This window comes from Phodopus roborovskii, unplaced genomic scaffold (assembly GCF_943737965.1).
Source record: "Phodopus roborovskii unplaced genomic scaffold, PHOROB, whole genome shotgun sequence".
In the NCBI taxonomy this organism is placed as follows: Eukaryota; Metazoa; Chordata; class Mammalia; order Rodentia; family Cricetidae; genus Phodopus; species Phodopus roborovskii.
Genome location: NW_026126605.1, coordinates 977,060 through 985,936, shown reverse-complemented (window position 1 = coordinate 985,936; position 8,877 = coordinate 977,060). Strand labels below are relative to the sequence as shown.

At 38.2% G+C, this 8,877-nt stretch overlaps 1 pseudogene; it reads right to left on the bottom strand.

The window, feature by feature from the left end:
* Positions 1-582: 582 nt before the first annotated feature.
* On the bottom strand, positions 583-1,912 carry LOC127237555 (eukaryotic translation initiation factor 3 subunit E-like; annotated as a pseudogene).
* Positions 1,913-8,877: the final 6,965 nt, after the last annotated feature.

Genomic DNA, 8,877 nt, shown 5'->3' with positions numbered 1-8,877 from the left:
CACAGTCAAGTGCATGTGGTGATGAATCCCCAGACAATTCAGTCTCCTTTCCTCCTTTCCTCCTTCAGTCTCATACCTCCTTGATATGTAGCTCAATCACACAGTCCAGGCCCACAAGGTCTCTTTTTCCTGATGTGTGGCCCATACACATGTATTGTCCTCTGAGATGATCACCATCCCCAACTCACACAAAAGGAAGAGATGCCAAGAAGCTTAGAATAATAAGCCTGTCAAATATCTCCACCAGCATCCCAGAGAATCCACCCTTCTGTCTGTCTCTCTCCAATGCTATTCCTGCCCATTCTTCTATTCCTGAACAAAGCTTCAGTCATGCATAAGAATGGTCAGATTTTACAACTCAAGAGATATTTGTACAATGGGGCAGAAGATTAGAGCTTGGTTGGACAGATAGAATTGAAGTTCTAAAGTTCAGTGGTCTGAATTTTTTTTGAGTCATAACCAATTTTATTCAAATTTGCCAACATTTATAGAAAATATCAATTGCTTCTGAAAATATATGTCACCCTTTACATATAATGGATACTGTGTCTTTCATTAGTCCTCTTCTTTTCCTTATAATTCTTTAGTAGAAGCCAAAATTTTGGATTGCCCAGTTGGGAGCCTCTGATCTACTGTTCTGATTAAGTTTCTTTTCCATATTCATGGCTAACATTTGGATTCTAAAAGAAAGACTTTTAATCTTTTCAGTTGCTGATAGGGTGAGACTGCATTGTTACATATTACCACATGACCTAGTTTAGAATCAATCTTAGCATCCAACCTTGCATTCCTAATTGAATTCACAATACATCTTTCAGCTTCTTCTGGAGTCATATTCAGTTTACCTGCTAACATATAAATGCTAATACACTGGTAGATATGACAAAAACTTTCAAATATGAAGAGACCGGCATTTTCTATGAAGTTCTCAAGACAACGCCACCAAAAAGTCATTCACAAGCACTGATTCATATTCCCTCAACTTTTTCTGAGCCCCATCAAAATCAAAGTTAACATACAAGCATTCAACAAATTCTGTAATTAGGTCTTTACATGTGTTAGAGTTCTGTTGAATAACTTTCACTAGATCTTTCAGCACCTGCCGTCATTTCCGCACATCTTTGTTATGATGGCAGTGGTCAAACAGTGAAGAAAATGTAAACACATTGTCTGGATTGCATTAAGATACTGTGATTGGTAAAGGAAGAGATCAATAATATTATCATGCCCTTTAGGATGGTTGAAAAACACAAGCAGAGAACAATGAATGAGCCATGTACACTGCTGACGAGACTGGAGTAGAGAACTCAAAGAATTATTGTCTATGGTCTCTCTCAACATAGTAAGGTCTTCCATGGCTGTATCCCAATTTTGCATCAAGATTTCAGAGGCCAGTTTTCCCCAGAGTGAACTTATTGCATTTCTATCTGTTGCTGGAACTAAAACCCTGAAGAAGTAAAGATAGTCTGCAGCTCCTGAGTAATTCCCACACTCATACTGGAATTTTGCATATCTGTACAGTGTATCTAAATATTCTCGCCTAACCCCATGCTTGTCTGCTAGGTTGTCAAATACCATCTGGCCATCCCTGTTTGACTGCCTCTACCTTGTAGTTTCTGGGTCTTCAAACATCTTCATAATTGTTACTGTTTTTGCCTGGAGCTGTTTTAGTTGTGGAACAACTGTGGTTCTTTTTTCCCTCAAAACATGAGGGATATCATCAGAATAAATGTTTTAATAAACATCCATAGCAAAGTTTACCATGTTGGTATCAATAAGAAGATCAAGTTATCCTTCTATTAATTCCTTTTCATTATATATCTCTTTCACAGAGAGAAATTTGAGGAGCAGGAAAGACCAGGTGCCGGTCCAGAAAGTGGGTGATATGGGTGGTCAAGTCGTACTCCACCATCTTTCCGGGAAAGGGGGAGACTTGTCTAAAATTCTAAGCACACTGTACCTAATGAAGGAAGAAATATGTGATGCCACAGGTTACTGAGCTAAAAATTATCCACTTTGATCACTGTATAAATGACCACAGATTATAGTTTGTCAAGTTAGGTGCTACCAAAACCCACCAAAATCTACCTACTGTGCATGTAATTTATTCATGAGTTTAAGAGCCTACAAAAGATATCAAATCACAATTAAATGGGTGTTTTAATGATAGGCACTGGGCTTAAATAATTTTTTGAAAGTTAATAAATATGGGCTGGGAAGACAGCTCTGTTAAAAAAGTGATTGGTAATAAGAGTGAGGATCTGAATTATTCAGATCGCCAGCATTCAGGGGAAATTATATACACCCGTCGTCATCCCAGAGCTGGCAAGGCAGAGATCAGAGGACCCAGACATTCACTAGCTAGTCTACTTAAATCTCAAGCTCCAGGTTCAATAAGAAACCTTGTCTCATAAAACAAATAAGGAAGAGAACAATACACAGTAACACCTGACATCAACCTCTGACCTACACACACACACACACACACACACACACACACACACACACACACACACACCCCACAGAGACACAATGGTTAAATATATATTAATAATAATGATGAGGGAACAGAGATTCTGTGATGTAAAGAAGGAAATGATACATTCAAATTGCAGAAGACTTCTAGTTGTGTTATGCTGAAAGTTTCACCCCAGCCCCTGGCATCCATATACCCAAAGAGCCTGGGATATTATGATAGAAATTCCACCTAAAGCCTTTCCCCGCAGAGATGCTCAAGACCACTCCCACAGGGTATTTGAACTGGCCTTCAGAGAACAGCCTGGTAGTTTATCTGGTCTCTCTTTCTGATCTCCTTTCTGGGGGACTGGAAGGTCAGGTGGGAGTATTGTGTCCATCAAATGTGGGCTTTTCTAATTTGCTTTCATTTGGTCTGATTTGGATAGTTGTGTTGGTGGAAAAGCTTATTGGGGTGTAGAAATTTTTCATCAAGAAGCCATCACGTCATGTTATCAGAGATTTCCTGAAGATACACATCTTATTAATTATAGAAATCAATGAAATAATAGGATATAAAACTGACCATGCTAAAGAAAACATCCATGGATAAGGTTTCAATTCTATGAAGTAAGTGAGCAATGTTAGAAAATTTGCATTTCAATATAAGAGTTAAAACAGTAAATCAGTGTCTCATGAATAATGCAAAAATTCAAATCAACAATGGATAATTCAGAATCCAGGAAATCAGAATGAAAATTCCAAACAGAAAGAAAAAATAAAGATACAATTATAGGAAACTTTAGGAAAGTTATATATCAGTATACTGAACATATGGAGTTGCTGTTATCTCTCTGAAAATAAAAGCTAATTATTTAAACTTTCTTAAATATTGAATTAAAAGACAACAGCTGTATAGACAAAAAATGCTCAAAAAAGGTTCAAATGTATACTCAAGAATACAAAATGTTAAAAATAATGGAATATTTATATTAAATAAAGTAGTTATTTTAGATGAATGGTTCAAGATAATAATGTAATATATGTAAGAAGTCAGATAACAAAACATACTCCTCCAAGAAATAAACAATAGATGATTGGACAAGAGCTATTGGAGTAATGAATCAAAATTAAAAATTATTCTAAAATATGAAGTAGACAGATTTATTTATAGGAAAAAATAAATCTTCCCCCAAACCTATACTCACCGATGATAGTGACTAATATGCCAGCAATGAAATTGAGCTTCATACATAGCTTTATATGTTTATATTCAACTTGACTGTGTAGACCTACAAAGGGGACATGACCAATAAACTAATGGGAAAATAAACTATTGCTATAATTGAGTCTACTAAGAAAAATATCAAAACAAAAGTCTCTAGGGCAAGATTCTAATGCTGGAACTAGAATAATGACTTGAAAAGTTGTTTAACAAAGTTAATACTAAATAGCTATTGCTGGTAGTGTTATAGAGATGAGTAGAAATATCAGGAATTGTTACTTAATATAGAAATATGAAATCAGTTCACAGTTAGTTTACAGGAATGTCCTACAATAAAACTGAAGATTAATTTTAATAGATTGTCATTTTAGAAAAATAATGCTGTTCAAAACAGAATCTTCTTTCTAACCAAATAATAAAGCCAAATAAAAATGAATGTTATATGTAAAAAGTTTTAAAAATCTACATTAATATATTAAAAAAAAAACCTGCAGAGTCAAACAAAGAAATGTGCCTATTAATTGGCCAACACAGAAAATTCAGCGTGGCATAAAACAATGATCCAAATTAAGGATGGGAAGGCAATTCACTTAGTAAATAAGTCAGGAGGATTTGTTTATATTTGGTTGGATGACATAGAATTCAATTGCTATCCTCAGCCAAACCCCAGAAAGAAGGAAAAGACTTAAGTGAAACTTTCACGAACAATATGGATAAAGACTTTGCAGGTATGTGGTGCTTTTTCTTGCACTCCTCAGCTTCCAAATGGTAAGAAATACAAGTTGTTCTTTGAGACACCCAGTCTTTGGTATTGTGTTACTGTTGTGCCCAAATTCTGAACCCCAAATCACCAAGAGATCCATTCTGATGTAAAGAAACAAAGAGTCTTTTATTATTTAACGTGTTAACTGTATTAACTCTTTCCTCCATCCATCCAAAACAGCAGTTGGCTTGAGAAGGACCCTGAGGGAACTAGAATCAGGGAATTTATTGGGGTGAGCAAGGGGAGTGTCTAGGGATCTAAAACAGTCTCAGGATTAGTGCACTTACAGGCTTGGACAACCTGTCCTGTGTTGATTGGTCAACTGGTTACTATGGCCTATAGACCCTCCCAGGGCAGTAGCTGTGCTCTGTACACCTCTGTTATACCACGGTTACCTAAAGCACATCCAGAGCCTGCCAGCTAACTTCTGATTGGTTCCTTGCCTCATAGAGGTTATCTGACCTCCCAGTAACTGAGCTAGGTTGGTCAGGAAAGCTCAGAAGGCTGGAAACTCAGCAACATGTGCTGAGTCAGAGGCCTACTTCTTACTGGGTCTTTTCTGCAGCCTGTCCCAGATGCTAAAGTAGGGGATTGGGTGAGGGTCTGGTCCATTCAGTTATAACTTCCTGTTAGAAATACACATTGTCGTTTGAGACACCCAGTCTTCCTGTTAGGCTTTGAATGCAAAATGTCTCCTAAAAACCTGTGTGTTATTGGTACTAGTTGTTTTGGGAGCGTTTGGAGCTGTCAGCAGTTGGGCCTAGCTATAGTCTTTAAGGAGTGAACTTTGAGAGTTGCAGCCCAATCTGCCTTCCATTCTGAACACTCTGCTGCCTGATGAGTGCCATGTCACAAGCAGCCTCTGCATGCTCCCTTGCCACAGACAAACATTGCTCCCCACTCCCACACAATGGACTGTGTCCCTCAAACTTAAGAGCCAAAATAAATTCCTCCTGCATAAGTTACTTCTTGTCTGGTATTTGGTGACAGGAAAAGTAATTAATTACATCACGCAAAGTAATGCAATTAGAATTTAAAATGCCTTCAATGTGACAAACATGGAATAGTTTAGATTTGTCATTCAAAACTATGCTTAAGTAATTATCCTTGGAATGACTTCAGCCAGGAAAATGTGTATGAAGGAAGACAATAAAGCTGCAAATGATTGTGTTAGGGAAAGGAAAACAGAAAAGAAAAAAGAAAAAAGAAAAAGAATAGAGGACCTCTCTAGATAGGAAAAAGGAAGCAAGAAATAAGATAAGTCTGATCCCATTGCCCAACATTTGCACAAACAAGAAATTAGCTTCATTGGACCTGCCCTTCTCTGTGTCATTATTGAGGAATCAAAATAGTAATAACAGATTTAGAGTCTGAGGTGTCTCCTGCCCAACCTGGCATACAAATGTACCCTAGTCCTCTCAAGGAGCAGTGCCTATGGGAGCTAAGCACTGGTCACCAGTTTGACTCTGTCTGTGAAAAGAATATAATAAACAAGTTTGGTTTAGTTTAAGATGATGCACCTAATTGGTGGTCTTTTTAAAAAAGGCTAGGTGGAAAATAAACTTCAGGTGTCTACTCTTCATTTAAACTCAACTGGAATTACACACCAGTGGGTGTGTCTAAGTCCATGAAGATGTTTCTGAAGCATTTACTGAGGTGGGAAGATCCTCCCTGAGTGTGGTGACAACATACCATGTGTTGAAGTGTCTCTCTGCTTCCTGGCTGCAGATGTCATGTGACAGCTGCCTTATAGCCCAACACCAGAGCCATAGCTACTCTCAGTGCTATTGTGTCCTAACCCAGAGGATCCCATAATATACCAGCTCACACTCACAGTAGAACTACAGCATAAGCATGATCTATAACAAAACTATTGCCATTTTCTCAAGTGCCTGTGCTCATCTTTCATAGCATGTCTGGCTTGTTCCTGCTACCTGTTTATAATGTGGAATGTCATACAGCAAGTTCTGTGTATTCATTGTCTTGTCTATAAAATCAGATGTGTTCCATCATATCAAGTGGAAGTAGATATGTGGAGAAAACCTCACCTGACAGTTTCCATTCTTGCCTGAAGTAGTCAGCTGTGCATATATGTGCGTGCGTGCATGCGTGCGTGCGTGCGTGTGTGTGTGTTTGTACATATGTATACAGCATGCATGTGGAGGTCAAGAGGACAGTCTTGGGTGTTGGTCCTGAAGCATAGTCTACAATTTATTAATATCACTGAACAAGAAGCCACCATGTAGACTAAGCTAGCTGGCTTGTGAACTTCTGGGGATCTGCCAGTCACTACACCCTTCTAATCACCACCACACCCAGATTTTTCTTTTGAGTTCTGGGATTCAAACATAGGTCCTCATACTGTGGTAAACACTCTAGCAGCTGAGCCATCTCCCCAACCCATCTAATAATCTTTTCACAAATCATTTTGTTGGTTTGTTTAATTTCAAAAATTTCAAAAGAAATGGCTTCTGTTGCTTTTAAATAAGAATATGGACTGCAGAATTTCATCACTATCCCAAACAAAAAGCAGTAAGCATATCCTTTTTGCCAGTGTCTTTGAGTCAGGGACTCAGGTGCAACCTAACTGGGGGATTCTGATCCAGGGCCTCTTAGAAAGTTAAACCAAATTGTTGGTCAGTCTGAAACATCTAGAGAGGTGACTAGCTAGAGCTGTAGGACTCTTTTCCAAGCTCAAGAAGATGGCAAAGGCTTCATTTCTTCCTCTTATTGATTTCCTCCAATTTATTTCTCTACACATACTTTCTATACCTAGAGAGGAAGGAAGGCACTTAAGGTAGAAGTATAGCTTTTTATAATTTGACATCATAAATGACATATCTTCCATAGGAGCAAGTCAATAAGTCTAGTCTATGTTCAGGGAGAGGATAATTTAGCCTTGCAGCTTGATTGGTAAAGTATTAAGAGCCTGTGAGTATGTCTCTAGAAGCACAATATGCTCATCCTCATAGATATAAAAGTACTAGGTACTTGAAATATTTCAAAGTAAATATGGAAAATAAAATAAATGTCTTAAAATGCCATTCATATTTTTTTAAATTTCCCATAATTTTCAATGACTGCACATGGTATAGGAAGGTACTACCAGTATGTGCTCAGTTCTGAAAATTCTAATGAATAACAACAGAGACAAGACACTTACAGGAAGGTGTCTGTTTGCACTGCAGAGACCTGGGCTGCATGTGTGTACCTATAAACTCTCAGAGTATGGGAGGGGGAGGGATGCTTAGCAGGTGCCCACTTCAGGGAAGAATTACAAGTTTGCCTAAAATGCTTTAAGGGACAGAGAAAGCTCCTAGAGGAGTAGTTCTGGGTTCTGTAGGGTGGCAGCAATACACACTGGTCTCACCTGCTAGGTTCATAACATGGAAGGGTCTTCCGAGCTTATTTCATCTCAATACACCAGGGAGACAGCTGCTACCTCTAGATGAGTGGGCAGAAAAAGAGAGACTAATTTCTATGCCAATGTGAGAATTGTATGTAAATAACCAGGGAGAACAGGAATGGACAGAGAACTTCTAGAAATACCATATTATATGGATAGTGAAAGTTTGTACTGATATCGATGTGACCTCATTTTGTTAAAAAAAAAAAAAATTAAGAGACAGGTGCCACTACCTTTCTCAGACTGGTTTCAAATTTCTGAGCTAAAGAATCTTCCTGAATCATTGCTCCTGCAGGCACTCTCAGCCACACAGAGATCTGCTGCAGCTTCAGTTCTAGCCAAAGGCCATTGCAGAGATGAGTATCAAATGGGCACAGTGGGTTTTACTTTGGATTCCAAAGAATAGAAGAGCTTAATAAATCACACCTTTGAATCTGCCCCTAAGGGAATTTCTAGAAAAGATTAACTAAGGGTTAACTAAGGATTAACTAAGACCCCCACCCCATGAGGGTCACCCCTCTCACAGGCTGGGAGCTTAAGTGGATTAAAGGTGGGAGAGGCCTTGCAGACCCAAGTGTTCTCTGCTTCTGGGCTGCCCTGGTTTAGCTCCCTCCCAGCTTCCTTTCTGTGACTCACTGAAACCTCTCAAAAGGGAACAAAGTAAATCCTTCCTACCCTAAAGTTACCTATATCAAATATTTTGTTATAATGACAATAAACTAATGAATGCATGTTAATACACTTTCTAGCCAATTTCTCTCAAATTTTCTGTAGTTAATGCAAGTCATTTTATAACAATGAAAACTTAGATTTTCAGAAACACTCGTTTAAAGATAGAGACTATATAAATGTGGACTAGGACACAAAGCACAAACAGAGTTAAATGTTCTTTGCATATATGTGTGTACAGACACAATAACTCTGTCTTCCTGCCCATATTTCTATCGAGAACAGAAAACATAGAGAGCCCAGCAAATGTCTGATTGTTAGGTTGGTCTTCTTCATAGAATTATAGAAATGCCTGTCACT